General features: G+C 45.9%; 1 pseudogene; it reads left to right on the forward strand.

The window, feature by feature from the left end:
• Positions 1-1,795: 1,795 nt before the first annotated feature.
• On the forward strand, positions 1,796-2,540 carry LOC130886522 (CD9 antigen-like; annotated as a pseudogene).
• Positions 2,541-20,845: the final 18,305 nt, after the last annotated feature.

Genomic DNA, 20,845 nt, shown 5'->3' on the forward strand with positions numbered 1-20,845 from the left:
ACACCAATGCATATGAAGCACCAAGAGAATGCTGTAATTGTCTTAGAAATGGTCAGCAACACACTCATTTTCTTCTCTCTCTCTCTCTCTCTTTTGTTTTTTCAAGACAGGGCTTGGGGCTGGAGAGATGGCTCAGTGGTTAAGAGCATTGGCTGCTCTTCCAGAAGTCCTGAGTTCAATTCCCAGCAACCGTATGTGGCTCACAACCACCGGTAATAAGATCTGGTGCCAACTTCTGTCTGCAGGGTTACATGCAGGCACACCATTGTATACATAAATAAATAAATCTTTTTTTAAAAAAAAGACCCAGCACTTGGGAGGCAGAGGCAGGCGGATCTCTGTGAGTTCGAGACCAGCCTGGTCTACAAGAGCTAGTTCCAGGACAGGCTCTAAAATCACAGAGAAACCCTGTCTCGAAAAACCAAAAAAAAAAAAAAAAAAAAAAAAAAAAAAAGACAGGGCTTACTTGTGTAACAGCCCTGGCTGTCCTGGAACTCACAGAGATCCGCCTGCCTCTGCTTCCAGAGTGCTGAGATCAAAGGTGTACGACATCATACCTGGCTTCATTTTCTTATTTAAGATAAAAATTACATTTGTTTATGTTAGGAATATTTTCCTAATGCGAACTCTCTGCCAACACAAAATAATCCCAATAAAGCCAAATCAGACCATATTAAAAGATATCCAGGTTGAATTAGACACCTGTGCTCCTGTTTGGCCCTGAAGGGAGGAAAGTCACCAGTTGGTGACCACCTGAGCAGAAAAGGGAAAATCACGTGGGGAGCTGCCCATGGGAGTGGTCTTGACCTTTCCTGGGAAGGGGTCAAGATTCAAAGGGCATAGGGGAGGGGTCTCCAAAAATGGAGACCAGAAGCTGGGATTTACAGTTTCTTTCTTTTTTTTTTTTTTTTTTTTTTTTTTTAAATATTTATTTATTTATTTATTATGTATACAATATTCTGTCTGTGTGTATGCCTGAAGGCCAGAAGAGGGCGCCAGATCTCTTTACAGATGGTTGTGAGCCATCATGTGGTTGCTGGGAATTAAACTCAGGACCTTTGGAAGAGCAGGCAATGCTCTTAACCACTGAGCCATCTCTCCAGCCCTCTTTTTTTTTTTTTTTGGAGCCTGTCCTGGAACTAGCTCTTGTAGACCAGGCTGGTCTCGAACTCACAGAGATCCGCCTGCCTCTGCCTCCGGAGTGCTAGGATTAAAGGCGTGCGCCACCACTGCCCGGCAGATTTACAGTTTCTAGTGGTATATTTGTCTTTATTTAATGAATGAATCTTGCCTGAAGACCAGAGGCAAAGCTAAAGCCAGTAGAGGCCAGGGAATGGTGAGGCACACCTTTAATCCCAGGATTTGGGATTCAAGGACACCCTAGGCTACACAAGGTCAAAGCAGAAACAAATCCGGGTGGTGGTGGTCTACGCCTTTAATCCCAGTCCTAGGTAGTCACTCCTTTAATACCAACCAGCACTAGAGGAAATATAAAATGCAGGGACAGAAAGTCGTCGCGGCTTAGTTTGCCTTCACCCAGCCTTGGTAGAGGTAAGTCTTCTCTAGTGGTTTGACTTCCTTGCTTTTCTGGTTTTCGGGTTGAACCCCAATTTGTCTCTGGATTTTTATTATTTGTGTATATTTGTTTATTTATGGCTTCATTTTCTTATTTAAAGATTAAAAAATTAGCCGGGGGCCGTAGTCCAGCCTCCAGCCTCAGCGTGTCTCAGTCCACTGCCATCCCTTCTGTCCCAGCCGTGCCTGCTCCTTGTCCCACGGAAGTCTAGCTTACACCATGCCGGTCAACGCGGAGAGCGAGAGCCTCAAAAACATGCTCTTTGGATTTAACTTCATGTTGTGGCTGGGCGGATTTGCGATATTTGCCTTTGGACTATGGCTCCGATTCGACTCTCGACTCTCAAACCAAGAGGAAGAATCGAATCCCAGTTTCTACACGGGAGTGTACTTCCTGATTGGAGTTGGGGCTCTCTTTATGCTGGGGGGTTTCCCGGGCTGCTGCAGAGCTGTGCAAAAATCCCGGTGCATGTTGAGATTGTTCTTCGGATTTCTCCTGGTGATACTCGCCATTGAGATAGCTGCAGCCGTCTGGGGCTATACCCGTAAGGATGAGGTGATTAAGGAAGTCCAGGAATTTTACAACAACACTTACCAAAAGCTGAAGAGCATGGATGGGCCCCAGCGGGAGGCACTCAAAGCCATCCACGCGGCGTTGAACTGCTGTGGCCTAACGGGAGGCAAGGAACAGTTTATCTCGGACATCTGCCCCCAAAAGCAAGTTCTTGTAACCTTGCAGGTTAAGTCCTGCCCAGAAGCCATCAGTGATGTCTTCAACAGCAAGTTCTACTTCATTGGAGCAGTGGACATTGGCATTGCCTTGGTGATGATCTTCTGCGCAATTTTCAGCCTGGTTCTGTGCTGCGTCAACCAGGAGCCGGGAAATGATCCAGAGTCGGCCCGACCCAGAGCGGGAGCATCGGCCCCGAGGACTAATGGGGCTGTTTGAATTTTTTAAATACTAATAATAGTATTTAAAAGACCTGGATAAATCCAGACCCCCCTAGCAGGAAAAAATAGAGCCAAAAATCTAAGCAGGGAGAGAAGAATCAGAAATCTGGGACTAGTCGGTTCAGTAACTCTGTTTCAGGAACTAGCTGAAGATAAAGTTAGATTGTAATCTTGGGAATAATCTTGAGAAACAGGGAGTTGCCCCCTTGTGATCATCACTGGTATTTTTGAAATTTTCTATGATGCCCTCCCTGCCCTCTTCGGATTACTGAGCTGTGGTTTCTTCCCTTAAAAACCCCTTCTCCCAGTTACTTGGGGTCGAACTCCTCCCCTGTGTGGGTTAGAGTCTCGGCCCCAGTGCACTGGTAACCTGTCAATAAACCTTGTGTGATTGCAGCAAGGACTGTTTCTCGTGAGTTACTGGGGGGTCGTGTTATCCCGAGACATCAGTGAGAGTCCTTCCACACCCGGGGTCTTTCATATTCATTATGCATTTCTAAACAAAAGTTACTCTGTATTTGTCTTTAATGCTTTATTCACCATTGACATTTGTAGTTGAGGGAACTGGGGGTTCATTTTGCTTTGACTTTTTTCTTCTTTTTTTTTGGTTATTTTTGCTTGTTATGTTAAGCAAAAATCCTACAATGAAAGATGCTATATTTGCCAGACTCTAGACAGTAGATATTGTACATAAAGAGATTTTTTTTTCCTTTAAATAGATAAAAGAGTCTATCAGATTTAATCAAGTTTTAAGTTATATTGAAGACAATTTGATATATAATAAAATATTATTACAATGTCTAGGGAAAAAAATTAGCCCGGAAGTAGTGGCACACACCTTTAATCCCAGCACTTGGAGGGGAGGCAGAGACGGATCTCTGTGAGTTCAAGGCTAACCTGGTACAAGAGCTAGTTCTGGGACAGGCTCCAAAGCTACAGAGAAAAACAAACAAAAAGATTAAAAAGATACATTTACTTATTTATGGAGGGTGGTGTGCACACCGGAGCTCAGAGGACAGTTGTGGACACAACTCTCTTTCTACCATGTGACTCTAGCCTTTAGCAGGAAACACCTTTATTTGCTCAGCCATCATCACCTCGCTTTTAAAATGTATTTATTATAGTGTGTCTGTAGGTGAGACATGTGCACGTGGGTGCTGCTGTGTTGTGTGTGTAGTCATGACATGCGCATGTGGGTGCTGCTGTGTTGTATGGGTAGGCATGGAATATGGGCATGTGAGGGCTACTATGTTGTGTGCATAGGCATGACATGTGCACGTGAGTGCCACTGTGTCATTGTGTAGGCGTGACATATGTGCATGTGGATGCCGCTGTTTCATATGTGTTGGCATGAATGATGTACACGTGAGCACTGCTATGCTGCATGGATGTCCGAGGACAACTCCTTGTTGGAACTGGTGCTCTTGCTCTTCCTTTATGTGGGTCCTGGGTTGGAACTCTGGGTGCCCTGCCTGCTAAGCAAGTGCTTTCCTCCCTGAGCCATTGTGTTGGCTTCTATTTCATTTTCAAGATTCACATGCTGATCCTTTCAATAGTAACGTTTGTTTTTTTTTAAGCTATTATAAACAGTATTATTTTCCTGATTCATTTCTCAGCATTAAAACCAGTGTAAAGAAAACAAATTGTTAAAAGCTGGGCCTTGTGGCACATGCCTGCAGTCCTGGTACTTGGAAGGTAGAGACAGCATCAGAAATTCAAAATCATCGGCCGGGCGGTGGTGGCGCACGCCTTTAATCCCAGCACTTGGGAGGCAGAGGCAGGCGGATCTCTGTGAGTTCGAGACCAGCCTGGTCTACAGAGTTAGTTCCAGGACAGGCTCCAAAACCACAGAGAAACCCTGTCTCGAAAAACCAAAAAAAAAAAAAAAAAAAAAAAAAAGAAATTCAAAATCATCCTCAGCTACTTTGTGAGTTCCAAGCCAGTTTTGAGACTCTGTCTCAGCCCAAGAAAAGAGCACTGCTTCTTCTTCCAGAGGTCCTGAGTTCAATTCCCAGCAACCACATAGTGGCTCACAACCATCTGTAATGAGATCTGGTGCCCTCTTCTGGCCTGCAGGCATACACACAGACAGAAATTTGTATACATAAGAAATAAATAAATAAATATTTAAAAAACAAACAAACAAAAAAACAAAACACAGGCTGGACTGATTGTCCGCGGGATGAGTGTAGAACATCATAGGAGAAACAAGGTTGACCTGCAGAGAAGTTGGGCTGTGATGGGGAACCTCTGAAGACCTTCAGCTGTTCTACCATGGTCATGCTAGAGCTGGCAGGATCCTGTAGAGTTGGTACCAGCTGCGGTAAGGGAGCTGGGCCTGCTGGGCTTTCACCTTCCATACTGTCAGCCGCTGGATGCTGGTTGGTTCTGTAATGCCTTCAGTCAAGTGTTCTCTAAGTAGGGTTGCCCATGGATGGTCATGTCAACACTCCCAGGAGCTCAGGGTAAGATCTGCATTCCCAGAGAATAAGCTTAGTATCCATGACTTCTATGATCCAGAACAGATCCTGAAGCTTCCGGAGGTGAAACACGTGGCTTGCCCAGAGGGACAGGAGATGCCCTCAGAATGCTCAGAACTAGATGCTAACATGTGGTCAGATATAGTGGCGCTTCCTAGAAATCCCCAGCACTGAGGTTAGCTGAGGCTGGAAGAATCTTTTTTTTTTTTTTTATTATGTATACAATATTCTGTCTGTGTGTATGCCTGCAGGCCAGAAGAGGGCACCAGACCCCATTACAGATGGCTGTGAGCCACCATGTGGTTGCTGGGAATTGAACTCAGGACCTTTGGAAGAGCAGGCAATGCTCTTAACCTCTGAGCCATCTCTCCAGCCCCTGGAAGAATCTTGAATTCAGGGCCAGCATGGGCAGCATGGTGAGATCCCATCTTAAAGCCAAAACCCAAACAACAAAAAATAGCCACAAATAAAACAACAACAAATCGTACAAAACAGGCTGGAGGGATGGCTCCATGGTTAAGAGCATCTCCTGGGAAACAGGAGGACCAGAGTCCACATCTTAGTGCCTGTATATTAAGCTAGGTGTCCCATGAGTACCTGTAACTCCAGCTCCGAGGAGTCTGCTGCTTGTGTCCACAGACACACCCCACCTCTGCACACGCACACAAACACGCATACTTTTGAAAAGGCTGTCAACTTGACTACCTTTGGAATTAACTAAAAGCCCCCGACACACCTGTGAGGGATTTGTTGTTGTTGTTGTTAATTGGATTGTTTGAGGCGGGGAGATTCACCTTAAATCCAGGTTGCTTGAGGTTGGAAGATCTACCTTAAATCTGGATGATGTGAGATCCACAGACCCATCCTAAACTGGGCTAGCCTAAGCTGGCAGCCTCTGTAAAGGACAAGAAAGTTTTCCTCTTTGCCTGCACTGTGGCCTCCTCCTTCTGGGTTCTGCTGTGTCCTGAAGACATCCAGTTGAGACATCCAGCCCCATGGACTGGACGACTACTGGATTTTTGGCCTTTCTGTCAGAAAACATCCATTGTTTGACCAGCAGGGACCCCAGCCTGTAAACCATTTTAATACCCCCATTAATATATATTAATATATAACAATATAATGTATTATTATATGTATATATCAATTATATTTATATAATCAATATATATTTTTCAATAAGTTCTGTTCCTTGAGAGAACCCGGACTGATACACACATGAAAGGTGATTTTTTTTTTTTTTTTGGTTTTTTCGAGACAGGGTTTCTCTGTGGCTTTGGAGCCTGTCCTGGAACTAGCTCTCTAGACCAGGCTGGTCTCGAACTCACAGAGATCCGCCTGCCTCTGCCTCCCGAGTGCTGGGATTAAAGGCGTGCGCCACCACCGCCCGGCTGAAAGGTGATTTTTATTTAAACTTTTTTTCTTGGTTTTTTGAGACACGGTTTATCAAGTGAAACAGACCTAGCTATCCTGGAACTCACTCTGTAAACCAAGCTGTCCTTGGACATGAGTTCTGACCGCCTCTGCCTCCCAAATGCTGGGATTAAAGGTGTGCGCTACCACCATCCACGAAAAGTGATTCTTAACCTAGAATTCTATCCTGACTCAAATTATGAATCAGAAGCGTGGGAATACTGGAGATATTTTAGATAGAGTGTTTACTTCTCTCTAATTCTGAAACTCATATAGTCTAGGCTGATCTCCAACTCACTACATACCAGAGGCTATGTAGGCGAGGCCCTGCCCAGAACTCAGAGATCCACCTGCCAATGCCTCCTGAGTGCTGGGATAAAAGGCAGAGATCACTACACAGGGCCTGGCTTTGAAGTCTTGAGACTCCAGCCTCTACCTTGCTCCCGAGAACCAGGAATTTGGGTGTGCTCCACCACGCCTGCCTTTGAGCGGTTTCTTTTTTTTCTTTTTTTCTTTTCTTTTTTTTTTTTTTTTTTTTTTTGGTTTTTTCGAGACAGGGTTTCTCTGTGGCTTTGGAGCCTGTCCTGGAACTAGCTCTTGTAGACCAGGCTGGTCTCGAACTCAGAGCGGTTTCTTAAGAAGTAGTTTGGCAAGGAGTCTGGTAAATCTGCAGGTGTGCGAGGACCACCACACTGAATGGTTCACAGCTTCCTGTGATTCCAGCTCCACAGGGTTTGGCCTTCTTAGCCACAACTTGCACTTACATTCACGTGCATGCACATACACAGATCTCAGTCTTAAAAATTCAATTAAAAAGAGGCAGGGACTGTGTCCAAAGGAGGGTCTTGAGAGGCACTGGGGTTCAGTCAGTGTTGTGAGACCCCAGACAAGACTGCAGAGCCGCTATCTGGTGCAAAGACAAACAGGTTTAACTGATTAAAAACCAAGCTTGGTCCACTTGGAGGAGGGCGGCCCTGAGTGTTTACAGGGTTTATATAGGGAAAACCAAGTGGGTCACAGCCTGGTCAGAGGGTCTTGGGGTCGCTGACATTTCACCTGATTGGTTCTGGCGAGGGGAGGTACAGAACTGAAGAGTAAAGCAGTTAAAAATACATCAGGCGTGGCTGAGGCATGTGGCTAGCGGCTGGCATAACTATGTGGTTAGTGGCTGTCATCACTCATACGCAGGGTGGAGTTCGGCTCATTGCTGGAACTTGGGGGATCTTGGGATCCTAGAGAGTGCAAAAGAGGGGTGGTCTCAGCTTGGTTCGAATTTGACCCTCACACTGGCATGTATTTTGTGACCTGATTCTGTTTTAATATGTAGGTATTTGCTTTTTAGTTCCATGCAATGTCTCCTCTGCTCCTCCCTGGCCTTTCCTCCCTCTCTTCATGCATACACACCTATACCACTTTTCTATTTCTGTGTGCACACGTCCGTTCACAGGTTTGCACACATCACACTGTAAGGGTGCCCATGGAGTCAGAAGAGCGTTGGGTTCCCAGGAGCTGGACTTACAGGTGGTTGCGAGCTGGCCTAAGGGTCTAACTTGGGTCCTCTGGAAGAGCAGCAAGTGCCATCTCTCCAGTGCCTCTGGTATATTTTAAAATAAATTATTTAAAGGCAGTGAGGCCATCTGCAGCTATACCACCCTGAAGGCTCCTGTCTCATCTACAAACAGCTAGTTGTGGTGGTATACACCTGCAATCCCCAAACTCAGCAGGATTGCCGTGAGATTGATGCCAGTGTGGGCTACATAGTGAGGCCTTCCCTATCTTAAACAAGCACTGGAATAGGGCATGGTGGCACATATCTAGAACTTGAGGGACAGAGGCAGGAGGATCACTTCAGGAAGTCCTGAAGTAGGAGACCAGCTAGGGCTAACCAGTCTCAACGAAATAAAACAAACCAAAACAACCTAAAATCACAGGGCTGGAGAGCTGTCTAGGTGGTTGAGAGGAACGTGTTTTCCTGCCTCGCAACTGTCTGTAATTCCAGTTTCAGGGGAACCTAATACCGCCTTCTGGCCTCCTCAGGCACCAGGTATGCCATGCACAGACCGAGGCAAACATGCATACACATAAAAAAATGATAAAAATCCCAAACCAAACCCAAATTAGCAAACAAACAATCAAAGACAACCAAAAGGTGCCTCTACCCTCTGAGACATCTTCCTGGTCCTGTGAAGGTATTTCTTTTGGCCTCAGAACACAGTGGAAAATTTCCAACACACTCTGAGTTCTTTGCGTAGAGAAAGTTTGGGAACTTCCAGTATATGAAAAGTCCCTGGCACACACATCCCAGGTGGCCAACAAACACTATAATCTACTAAGGCGTTTTCTACAAGGGAGCAACAGACACACGGAAAATGTCAGGTGACTGAGCGAGGGGGCTGAAGACAAAGGGTCTTCTTCTTCAAACACCCGAGCGAGGCCACCGGAGTGAGTAGCCTTTTTTTTTTTTTTTTTTTGGATTTTCGAGACAGGGTTTCTCTGTAACTTTGGTGCCCATCCCTGAACTAGCTCTTATAGACCAGGCTGGCCTCGAACTCCCAGAGATCCGCCTGCCTCTGCCTCCAGAGTGCTGGGATTAAAGGCGTGCGCCACCACCGCCCGGCAGGAGTGAGTAGCCTTGGTCTCATCCTCACATCCTATAGTTGGCACAGGCCATCAAACCAGAATTTGTTCTTTCCCGATGATTTTAGTGTTTGGCTCTGTTCTACATCATAGCTTTCTGTTGCAGAATTGTTGCTTAAAAATGTTCCATGGTAACGGGCAGTGGTGGCACACGCCTTTAATCCCAACACTCAGGAGGCCCAGGCAGGTGGATCTCTGTGAGTTTGAGGCCAGCCTGTTCTACAGACCAAGTTCTAGGACAACCAGGGCTACACAGAGAAACCTTGTCTTGAAAAACAAAGAAACAAACAAACAAAATGTTCCCTAGACCCCAACAGGTTTGGAAACTGTTGGTGGCAGTCTGGCCTGAGTTAAAAACAGACCTGGCAGGCGGTGGTGGCGCACGCCTTTAATCCCAGCACTTGTGAGTTCGAGACCAGTCTGGTCTACAAGAGCTAGTTCCGGGACAGGAACCAAAACCACAGAAAAACCGTCTCAAAAAAGCCAAAACAAAACAAAACAAACAAACAAACAAAAACCAACTCTTTGCTGGGCGGTGGTGGCGCACGCCTTTAATCCCAGCGCTTGGGAGGCAGAGGCAGGCGGATCTCTGTGAGTTGGAGACCAGCCTGGTCTACAAGAGCTAGTTCCAGGACAGGCTCCCAAAACCACAGAGAAACCCTGTCTTGAAAAACAAACAAACAAACAAACAACAAAAAACAAAACAAACAAACAAAAAAAACAGACCTGGCTACATTACGGAAGGTGTCTCAAGCATGAATCGCATTATAGAAAAAGTAAATCAGCCATTGTGTTAGCCTAATTCACCGAGCACTGCTGCTTTTGAGTCACTATAGAACCAACAACAAATGATAATCTAATATTTTGTCACTTGGAAAAGCCACAGGAGCTCAGTGGGGATGTGGCTGGGTGGGTGGAGCGCAGACTGGGCAGGTATGAGCCCCAGCACCGCATAAACAAGGCATGGGCTACTTGCCTGTAATCTCAGCACTGGGGGAGTAGAGGAAGGAGGGATCAACAGCTCATTCTAGGCTATGCGGTGAGTTTAGGATCAGTCCGGGATACAGTAAATAAATTTATAATAATTTAAACAAAAAAAGATATAATTACGTTCCCTATGGACTGGAGTCAACCACCCTCTCAGGCAGCTCAGTATGTTCAATGAGCATGGCTTTTGTTTCTTGTTTGTAGACTAAGCTACAAACAAGCTCTGTAGGTAAGAGCTAATAGCTTTTAGAAAGCATTCCATTTTATTTGTTTGTGCACGCGTGTGAATGTGGTATGTGCCCGTCAGTGTGCACATGCAGAGGTCACGAGCACAGCCTGTGGGACCGGGTTCTCTTCCACGATGCAGGTCTTGGGGATCAAACTCAGGTTTGTCGGGCTTGGTGGCACCTTTACCAGCTGAATCATCTTGTCAGACCCAGGGTTTACAGCTTTTACCCAGTGGGAAAATGTCAGTCCCCAAGCTGTGCCCCCCTCCCCATAGCTTTAATCACCAAGCAAAGCTTTTGGAGCATACAATCCTTTGTGCTCTGTTCTGTCAAGTAAGAGTTTGCGTAACAGGAAGATAGGTTTATTGAGTTCTTTATTCTCCAGAGTGCAAGCCATAAACTTGGACTTTTGTTTGATCACGCTTCCTTGCTTTTTTTAAAATTTAGGATATCTTTTGGAAGAGTTCGTGAAAAAAATGGAGGATGCGGTTTATGAGGATAACTTTTAGAAAATTAGTTGTTAAAATAACAAACACAAAAACCAGAGGCTAGCCTGGCCGTGTGGTGGTACACAACTTTAATCCCAGCACTTGGGAGGTAGAGGCAGGTGGATCACTGTTAAGAATTAGAAGCCAGCCTGGTCTGTAGAAGCTCCAGGACAGTCAGAGTTACACAGAGAAACCCTGTCTCAGAAAACAAACAAAACCAAAAACTAAAACCAAAAACATGTCGCAACAGACTGGTTAAATCTCTCTCTCTCTCTCTCTCTCTCTCTCTCTCTCTCTCTCTCTCACACACACACACACACACACACACCACACAAAAAAACCCAACCCAACCCAAACCAGAAAACCCAAAAAGCCAGAGGCTGTTTCTTCCGAATATTTCTCAGATTTTAAAATTTAGTCAGAATATCAAAGGATGGGGTGGCGCACACCTTCAATCCTAACACCCAGGAGGCAGAGGTGGGTGGATCTCTGTGAGTTCCAGGCCAGCCTTGTCTACAGTGTTGATGACTCTACCTCAAAGAAATGACAAAATGGCCTGGCTGTGTCAGTCCAGCGGAGGCAGGAGGATTTGTGAGTCTGAGGTCAGCCTGGTCTACACAGTGTTTTTGTGTCAGAAACAAAGAAACAAACTCAAAAACAAACAAAAGATGGGACTGGAGAGATGGCTCAGTGGTTATGAGCGCCTGTTGCTTTAACAGAGGTCCCAGGTTCTATTCCCAGGACCCATACAGTGACCCCCAGCTGTAACTCCAGCCCCGGAGGGTCCCGCGCCCTCTCTAGCCTTTGCAGGCACTGCACTTGGTGTAAGACATTCATGCTGGTCCAACAGTCATACACATACGAATAAAATAATAAAAACAAAAAACAACAGCCCAAAGCTCACCGGAAACAAAGGTGTGCACCACTACGCCCTGCATTCATTCTCACTGTTCTGATTTTTGTTGATTCAAAGTACAAAAAAAGTCTTGTTCCTTCTGCCAATTCCTTTGCAAGCTTAGATAAAGATTAAGAATTTGCTTGCATCATCTCTTCCTATGTGCCCCGTATTTAGCAATCTGTTGCAGATGATTCCCAGTAATTGGGGGTGGGAGGCGTGCAGACCTCACGATTGGCTTTTGGTTTAAGTAGGTATGCTTATCGCAAAGTGCGAGGGAACGGTCTGCTGTCCGCAGTCTCCCACCCATTTTCCTTAGTTGAAATCAAGAGGCAGTGAGGGAAGGTGGGGTCGCATACGTAGTATTTGTTCCCTCAAAGGGTTAAAGGAAAGCTTTGCCCAGAGCATTCAGCCAATGGGGGTTTATCTTAATGAGGTAATGCTTTCAGCCTAGGCTTCGTTGGCAGCCCTTCTCATGCTGGCTTTTCTCTGGGAGGCTCGGAAGGGATGCGTTTTTCTGGAGCTTGCCAAGTTCCCTTGTAATTTCTCGCCGGCTCCCTGATGCCGGCTCCCTCATGCCGCCGCCTCTGGCGGAGCTGGTGTGCGGAGTTGCTGAACGCAGGTGACCTCTCAGAAGAGCTTGGCATCGCATCTCTTTCTTCAAGTACCGGGGTTCTCGCAGTGAGAGCGCGAACACCGGCAACCCGAGGGTCCGCAGCGTTTCACTTAGCCTTCTCAGGGCTGGATGAGACTGCCTCCAGAACCACCCCTACCCTCACACCCCACCCACACCCCTACCCCATACTCCAGGGGCTTTTCTCCAGCCACCTTTCCTCTGTGGGTTTCTCTTTGGCCACTTCCCCTCCGGTGAAATTGTATGGAGTCCTAGATGCAAGAACAGGGGTCTTGGGGGTTGTTTTTTGTCGCTGTTGTTTTGTGCTGGGGCCTGAACCCAGAGTCTCATGTCTGCTAAATGCAAGTCTGGTCATTACATGCTCGGCCTGAGCTAGTTTTTGTCAGTAAACTTGGGCAACCTTCCTTACACTTAGACAAAGGAGTGAGGTCCTGAGTTCAATTCCTAGTAACCAACGCGGTGGCTTACAGCCATCCGTAATGAGATCTGGTGCCCTCTTCTGGCCTGCAGGCGCACATGCAGGCAGAACACTATATATAATAAATGAACACATAAAATTTAAAAAATAATGTAAACTACCGGCACTGCTGGTCAAGGAAATAAGAAAAACATCAAAGCCAGGCGGTGGTGGTGCACGCTTTTAATCCCAGCACTCGGGAGGCAGAGGCCGGCGGATCTCTGTGAGTTGGAGACCAGCCTGGTCTACAAGAGCTAGTTCCAGGACAGGCTCCAAAACCGAAAAACCAAAAAAAAAAAAAGAAAAAAAAAAAAGAAAAACATCAAATCAAATTACAAGTTTAAGATAGGAAAAGGGGACTTATAGCTTTGACGCCTCTTCTAGAACTCGCTTTGTAGACCAGACTGGCCTCAAACTCACAGAGACCTTCCTGCCTCTGCCTCCCGAGTGCTGGGGCTAAGGCGTGGGCCACCACTGCCCAACTGGGAAAGTGTTTTTTCTTTTCTGTGACTTTGTTGACTGCTTTTAGGTACAAGAATCACCACATATAGCCGGGCGGTGGTGGCGCACGCCTTTAATCCCAGCACTCGGGAGGCAGAGACAGGCGGATCTCTGTGAGTTCGAGACCAGCCTGGTCTACAAGAGCTAGTTCCAGGACAGGCTCCAAAAAACCACAGAGAAACCCTGTCTCGAAAAACCAAAAAAAAAAAAAAAAAAAAAAAGAATCACCACATATATACACACACCACATACATACATACACTACACCATACACACACCACATACATACATCACAGACACCCCCCACTATACCACTTACATACACACATACAAAACACACACACACATGCATACATACACACAGCACATGCATATATACACCACACACATATACACTACGCCACATACACACACCTCAATATACATATGCATATATATACTATACCACATACACTCATACATACAAAACATACACACACACCACATACATATATACACCACACACATACACTACGCCTACACACACACACACACACACACGCACGCACGCACGCACACACAGAGCCTCCTATGCCCTCCTGGTCTCTTTCCAGCTCACCCCACCCACCAACTGACAGGTCTCACCCTTTCCAGATTAGATTATTGCAGGAAAACAAAAGACCAGGAAGAAAAGGGATGATAAAAAGTCTTGAAGGCTGCAGGAGTTTTCCCAGAGCTCCAGGCTGAAACCACAGTCTCCCAACCTTTTCTGTAGGAGTCTCACTCGCACGCGTCTTTGGAAGGAACATGGTGAGTGGAGGCCGAGCGATCCCCAGATCTCTAGAGCCTAGCCCAGGGCCTGTCATGCTTTTATTTTATAATTATTGGGAAAGTTTTAATCAGATAGAAGTGGAAAGAATAGTTTAATGTGCTTTCATGTATCCATCAATCATTTTCAAGCAATTTTCAATTTATCACACGGGTATCTATCTAATGTTTTAGCAGTTTCTCTGATGTGATTTGGCTGAGCCTTCTCTTGAAAGACAATGAGTAATACGAGCAGGTCAGAGTTATATGTTTTTTGTTTCTTTTTAATTTATTTATTCCATATGCATTGGTGTTTTTGCCTTCATATATGTCTGTGTGAGGGCATTGGATCCTGTGGAACTGGAGTCACAGACAGTTGTGAGCTGCCATGTGGATGCTGGGAATCGAACCCTGGTCCTCTGGAAGAGCAGTCAGAGCTCTTAACCACTGAGCCATCTCTCCAGCCCCCATATTTTGTATTTTATAGGTTACTAAGAGTTCAAGAAACCACAGTAAAGCACAGTAAAGAAACAAAAACCCCAAACAAAAACAAAAAAAAATGTGCTTTGTTTTTGTTTTCTGTTGATTTTTGTCTTGTTTTGTTTTTTGTTTTTGCTTTGAGAGAGTTTTGCCACGCATCACTGATTGGTCTGGAACTGTTCAGCCCAGGTTGACCTTGAACTCAGAGGAATTCAGCACCCTGCTTGTTAGGATTACAGGTGTGAAATACCACACTCAGAGGAGACAGGAACAGCCTGTCCTGAGCTATTTAATGAGATGATCATACAGTAATCTCTTTGATTACCTACAAAAGGAGATGCTGAGACTATATATTTGGTTTTTATACCTGTGACTAAAAGTTCACCAAGGGGCTGGAGCGATGACCACTGTGGTTAAAAGCAGTAATGTTTTTGCAGAGGAGCCTAGTTCAGTTCCCAGAACCCACACCAGGCATCTAACAAGCACCTGTAACTCCAGCGCCAAGGACTCTCAGACACTCTCCTTCGGTCCCTACGCTCGAGCTCACGCCCCACTACCACGTACACATAATTTAAAATAAAATAAATCCTAAGACTATGTTTCCAAAGACCGTATGGCACAGTGTCATAATTCCAGCTACTCGAGAGGTTGAAGTAGGAGAACTGAAAGTTCAAGGCCAGCTTGGGCAAAATAGTGCGATCCTGTCTCAAAAATCAATCTAAGGGGAGGGGGAATGGCTAAGATGAAACTTCCGAAAAGTAGTTGCCCAGGGTTCAAGTCCTTGGAAAAAAAATCAAAGTAGAGCAGGACACGGCTTTAAAAGATGATGGCACATTTGTGGGAGGAGAGTAGCCCCTAAAGCGCATTTGTCAGGTTCTGGGATCCCTGCACCCACTCTGCCGCTGACTGAATGGGGCCAAGGTCTTCGTGTTTCTTGGTGTTCCCATTTTATTTATCTTTGACCCTTGTCCTGTGGGCTGGTTCTTTATCTTCTAAGGACAGAGATAAAATAGCCGGCTAAGTCTAAGTCTTCCTGAACAGCCTTTTGGGCAGTGCCAGCCTTGGTTCTGGGGAAAGGGCGGCTGCTGCAAAGCCCTCCGTTGTTGTGGACTGGAATGCGGACTTGCTGGGCTGGGTGAGTTCCTTCCCGCTGAGGTCTCCCTGGGTAAAAGGAAGTTTTGGGAAATGGCAGAGAAAGTGGAACTTTCAGAGTAAAACGACTAGGGTTTGATTAGGCCAGAGGTGGTGGTGCTTACCATACATTAGCTCTTGGGAGGCGGAGGCAGGAGGATTGTCAAGTTCCAGCTAAGCTTGTGCTACATTGCAAGACCTGTTTTAAAAAAGAAAAGCCCCATCTAAGGTGGTGACTGGCGCACTGCCAAGTGCTCCATGTTCATGATCAAAATGTGAAAACGGAAAGAAAAAAAACCCAAAACCAAAAAACAAGGTAGCAGGGATGGACGGGCAATCTCGGGGTGACACTGTCACCCCCACTAGGGACACAGAAACTCAGTGCAATCAAAAAGAAGCCATGGCTTCTGCTCCTCAGCCCCATGAGATGACTACATGCCAGGTGTGCTGGCTTGGGAGCCTACAGCAGGAGAATTGCCGTCGTGGGCTACATCATAAGCTCCGGGCAACCTGACAGGGTGAGATCCTGCCTCAAAGAAGAAATAAATCATGTACAGCATCTGTTGTCAGAGTTCAGGCAAATCTTAAGTGTTCAGGTTTTGTTGTCTAGATTTTTTTCTTTTAAAATTTATTTTGAGACAAAGTCTTCTAGAGTTCAGGTTGGACTTAAACTTGCTGGTAGTTTAGGATGACCTTGAATTCCTGATCTTCCTGCCTCCTGAGTGTTGGAATTACAGGTGTGTGCCGCCACACCCAGGCCAAGTGTTTTCCTTGGTTGTTAGAGTTTGCTCCACACAAAGACATGCATGAATATACAAGCGCATCATAGCACTAGCTTCATGGAAAAAAGCTGGAAACAATGTACTAATTCGACACATGTCTGTGGAATATTATATGTAAAAAGGAAATGGACGCTCTGGAGGTGCACGCCTCTACTCCCAGCATTTTGGAGGCAGAGACAGATCTCTGCGGGTTTGAGTCCAGTGTGGTTCAGATTAGCCAGGGCTATGTATGTGCATACATGTATTACTCTGTCTCATAGAAAAAAACCATCCACCCGCAAAGAGGAGATGGGATATTAGGGGGATGCTTTTATTTATTTAAAAATTTGTGTGCACTTTTAGGATTATCTAAAAGGATACCCTTGACAAGATTTACTTTTGTCAGAAAGGGAGTAAAAGTTAGAGTGAAAAGTGTTTTCTTTTGGTTTGTAAAAACTTCTTAATTTTGTATTATGCCTGTGTATATTGTGCAATGCATGTGTGTAGGAGCCTGTGGAAGTCAGATGAGGCATCGGATCCCCTGAAAGTGGAGTTACAGATGGCTCTGAGCTGCCTTGTCGATGCTGGGAACCGAACCTGGGTCCTCTGTAACGGCAGTTGGTATGCACTCTTGACTGCCGAGCCATCTCTTTCGCTGTCTTCCTTTGGTTTTATGAGACAGGGTCTTATTCAGTAACTCAGGCGGACTTCAAACTCATGACAATTCTCCTGCCTTAGCCTTCCAAATGCTGGTATTCCAGACATGAACTGTAATACAGGACATCCTTATGTAGCACAGGCTAGACCAGAACTTAGCATATAGACCAGACAGCCTTCAAATCCGCAGTGAGTCTCCCACTTCTATCTACCTGAGCATCGAGAGTACAGGTATGGCCTAATCTCTGGGTCATGAGAACTTTGATTTTTGTAAGGTGTTATTGTGTTGGGTGTGTGTGTGTGTGTGCCTATGGGCAAGCTGGGCATTGTGAATGGAGGGCCTTGCATGTGCTAAGCAAGTCACTGAGCTCCATGCTACCACTCGGTGCCCATTTTTAATGGCTCTGAGTTCCCAATTACTATAACACAGTCATTGTTTTGAGCCTAATCTCAGGAATGTGTATTACTTAAAACTTTGTTCCATTCCATTTGTTTTTCAGTGTATGTATGGGAATGTGTGCTACTGTGTGCACAGATCCTACCATGTGGGTACTGGGCTGGGTTGTCAGGCTTGGTGGCAGGCACTTTCACCTGCTGACCATCTTTCTGGACCCATGTATTTCTTTTGTACTTGAAAAAACAATGATGAGGTCGGATGTGGAGGTGCACACCTTTAATCCCAGCACTTGGGGGCAGGTGCAGGTGGATCTTTGAATATGAGGCCAGTCTGGTCTACAGAGTGAGTTCTAGGACAGCCAGGGCTACACAGAGAAACCCTGTCTTGAAAAGAAAAAGAAAAGAAGAGGGGGAGGAAGAGGAGAAGAGGGAAAAATAGTGATGATGAGAACTGGCCTGTTTCTCTAAGCCCTCTGGGTTCTTGCCTAGGTCTAGCGTCACAGTTGGGTGGAGCATGGTGAATCTTCATCCCAGATGCATGAGACGGAAAGCTTTAGCCACAAAGAACCAGATAAAAAACTGGAAGAAGAAAGGAGGAGAAGAGTGGAAGAGGGCACAGAGGCTTAGTTCTTCCAGCTCTTGGAAGGTAGAGGCTGAAGGATCAGAGTTCAAATTGCTCAAGACCAGCTTGAGCTAAATGAAAACTTGCCAATAAAGAGTAAAGGAGGGGGCTGGAAAGATGGCTCAGCAGTTAAGAGCACTGGCTGCTCTTCCAGAGGTCCTGAGTTCAATTCCCAGCAACCACATGGTGGCTCACAACCATCTGTAATGAGAGTTGGTGCCTTCTTCTGACCTGCAGGCACACATGCAGACAGCACACTATATTTATTACATACACATAATAAATAAATATTTTTAAAAAGTAAAGGAGAACATCCATGCTATCATGTTATGGTTGTTGGGGGTTACTCTTACAGGCTTACTACATTCAGGTGAGGTATTCTAAAGATGGCAGATTTGTTTCCCCACCCCCACCATTTTTCCCCCTTTTCCTTCCTTCCTTCCTTCCTTCCTTCCTTCCTTCCTTCCTTCCTTCCTTCCTTTCTTTCTTTTTCTTTTTTTCTTTTTTTTGGTTCTTTGAAATAAGGTTTCTCTGTAGCTCTGGAGCCTGTCCTGGAATTAGCTCATGTTGACCAGGCTACCCTCAAACTCACAGAGATCCGCCTGCCTCTGCTTCCTGAGTGCTAGGATTAATGCTGTCCCCCCACCTTTAATGCTACACTGGGCTCCTGAGGACTCAGAGGAATGGAGCCCTGGACCTGTCAGCTCTTGCCCGAATGAAGCATGAGGCATCCTTCCCTCTTCCAGTCTGGGCATTCATTTCCCAGTGTCCTTTTTGCTTGCAATAAGCACATTGCCCTACTCTAGCCCCTCTTGCAGGAGATTCTGGCTTCCCCTCTGGGGTCTCTCATCAGTGTCCCTGAGCTCTGCCACTACTGCTCAGGTCAGTCTTTTATTCTGCTTTTCTTCTACAGAGTCATGGTTATTATGAAGCTTCTGAGCAGTCTCCAATGATTGGGACCCATTCATACCCTCAACCCCCTCTAAGTTCTGAAGCTTCTTTCTACTATCCTGGGAGACTACATACAAAAGCAGTAGGCAGTTGCTCACTGGTCTTCTGGTACATCAATCTGGGTCTATGGGTGTGAATATCTGGTAGACCTTGACGAGCCCTCCAGGAACCCACAGACAATTCCTGGGGCTCTTGTATTACCTCACTCACCTTAGGCAGATTGGTAGCTTCTCTAGCAGTGACCATCATTCCTCTTAAAATGAAAATGTCTTGGCAAAATTGTTCAGAGCATCCTTCCCTAGGTAAGAGTTGGGGTCCCAGTCAGGTTGAGCGGAGGGGAAAATCCCTCTGTAGGCAAACATTTTTGTACCACCAGCCAGCTCCCAAATAACCACGCAGAGACTTATTAGTTATAAATCCTCGATCAATAACTGAGGCTTAGCCGGGCGGTGGTGGCACACGCCTTTAATCCCGCACTCGGGAGGCAGAGGCAGGTGGATCTCTGTGAGTTGGAGACCAGCCTGGTCTACAAGAGCTAGCTAGTTCCAGGACAGGCTCCAAAACCACAGAGAAACCCTGTCTCAAAAAACCAAAAAACAAAACAAAACAAAACAAAACAAAAAAACAAAAAACTGAGGCTTGTTTCTAACTATGTCTTATAATTTAAACTGACCCATATTTTTGTTAGTCTATGTACTACCAAATGATTTGCTTCCTTTTTTCAGCATGGCAAGTTCATCTCCCTGAATCTCCCTACCCCTCTCCATCCCTGAGAGCTCCCTCCCTGCCTGCAAGTCCTGACTAACCTCTCCCTGCCTAGCTATTGGCCATTTAGGACTTTATTAAACTAGTGAGAGCAACATGACTTCAGAGTGCGCGAAAAGATCATTCCAGAACACCCTCTATCGGGCAGTGACTCCAGCTGGCCAACACTCTGCAGCCAGATTCTGTCTGCTCCTCAGCAGGAAGAGGATGGCCAGGAGCTGTTGGCTGTCATCCTGGTTGGCTGACGGCTGTAAAAGACTGTTTTGAGGAGGCTGATGGGAGCCTGAGGATTTTTAGAGGATGGTGGGTTCTGAGTTTTCTAATTATACAAATCATTGATTGAAAAGGAGGTGTAAACTATGAAAGGAGAAGAATGAGAACTCCAGGGCTTGGGTCCACAGCTGAGTGTGTGTGTGTGTGTGTGTGCGCGCGCGCGCGCTCTCCCTTAGAGTCAGGATGGGGGACCTAACCCTGCCCCAGGGAATTTGTCCCAGAGCCCTACCAGAGCCACTCCTTTTGTGTGAAGGGGAAAGGGGCCTGAGGCAGAAGATACTATCTGCCTTTCAGTGTAGCCGGGGGAACTATTTCCTTGGGGATGGGGTCAGCTTCCTCTGGTGGGACGGAGAGAACAGGCAGAGGTTTGGGTTTCCTCTGGTAACCTGGACCAAACAAGAGGGTTCAGGTCCCCAGGGAGAGGGCACAGGTCTTAAGTCAAGGGGATGGATCTTGCACCAGAGAAATGTTGGTTGTTTTTCACTCTTTGGTTCTTTGCTCTTTTGGGAGCCCACAATCCAGCTCCCAAATAAATATATACACAGTGGCTTATTCTTTCTTATGACTGCCCAGCCGTAGCTTGGCTTGTTTCTAGCCAGTTTTTCTCAACTTAAATTATCCCATCTATCTTTTGCCTCTGGGCTTTTATCTTTCTCTACTTCTTATACTTTTTTTTTACTTCTTGCTGTGTAGCTGTGTGGCTGGCCCCTGATGCCCTCCTCCTTTTCTTGCTCCTTGATCTCTTCCTAGATTTCTTTTACTTACTCTCTCTGCGTGC

The sequence above is a fragment of the Chionomys nivalis genome, chromosome 14, assembly GCF_950005125.1.
Source record: "Chionomys nivalis chromosome 14, mChiNiv1.1, whole genome shotgun sequence".
NCBI lineage: Eukaryota > Metazoa > Chordata > Mammalia > Rodentia > Cricetidae > Chionomys > Chionomys nivalis.